Consider the following 952-nt stretch of genomic DNA (forward strand, 5'->3'; position numbering starts at 1 on the left):
TTGACAAATGTTTTGGCATAAGGCTGTGTTATGCTTTTGATTTAAATTATTAGATTTTTTTCTATCTTCAACGGATATTCTGAATACGTTTTTGTTTTATAAAATTTAAATACTTTACACTGTGTAGCATGTAGCATCAATTGCTTACAAAAACTTTTAAAACTTCAATAGCAATATTTCAATAGTTACTTCCTATATAAGGCACCATCTTATTTCAACAACATCCAGCCATCCATCCATCTGTATATTGATCCACATTTTACTTGCAAACAATGTTTTTCAATATAATTTTTAACAAAATCTTTGTTGTTTAGTTTCGGTAAGTGGAATGTGTAAATATTTCTGATTTCTTGGAACTTTTTTCCTTAACTCTACGTTTTGTAAGGTAAATCGCCAAACAATTACTTAAATTAACATTACAAAGTAAATTTGAAATTCAAACTTTCGACAACATGTTTATAAAATCTCAACACGATGCAAATGATTACTTCTAAACACACGTAGTCATTGTAGTAGATGCCTGAAGGTAATTTCATTTACGTTTTTACCTATGTATGTATACCTGCGTAGTTACGTCTGACTGTAGGTATTTTACCCAACTACGGACACGTAGTGTTTAAAGGAGTTAAAAACAAAAAGAAACACAACAGCTCTATTTTTTTAGACCAAAGGGTGAATTTTAACCAAGTGAACATTAAAATTAGTTTAATTTATGAGGCGTAAATTGGAAAAACTAATTTTGAAGTTTTAAACGAAAACAAGCGAAGAATATTTAAATATTCAAAGTTACTTAAAATGATAAAACTATTGATTTTTTTTTAAATTAGCAAAACATATTTATATTCCCTGAGCTATCGATTATGTTAATTGTGCTCAAAGCTTAATCACAAAAGTTATTAGAATATTTTTCATTTCTAGTTAAGTTCTAGCTCAGTTCTAGTTCAGTTCTAGT

The sequence above is a fragment of the Lucilia cuprina genome, chromosome 4 (assembly GCF_022045245.1).
Source record: "Lucilia cuprina isolate Lc7/37 chromosome 4, ASM2204524v1, whole genome shotgun sequence".
NCBI classification, from domain to species: domain Eukaryota; kingdom Metazoa; phylum Arthropoda; class Insecta; order Diptera; family Calliphoridae; genus Lucilia; species Lucilia cuprina.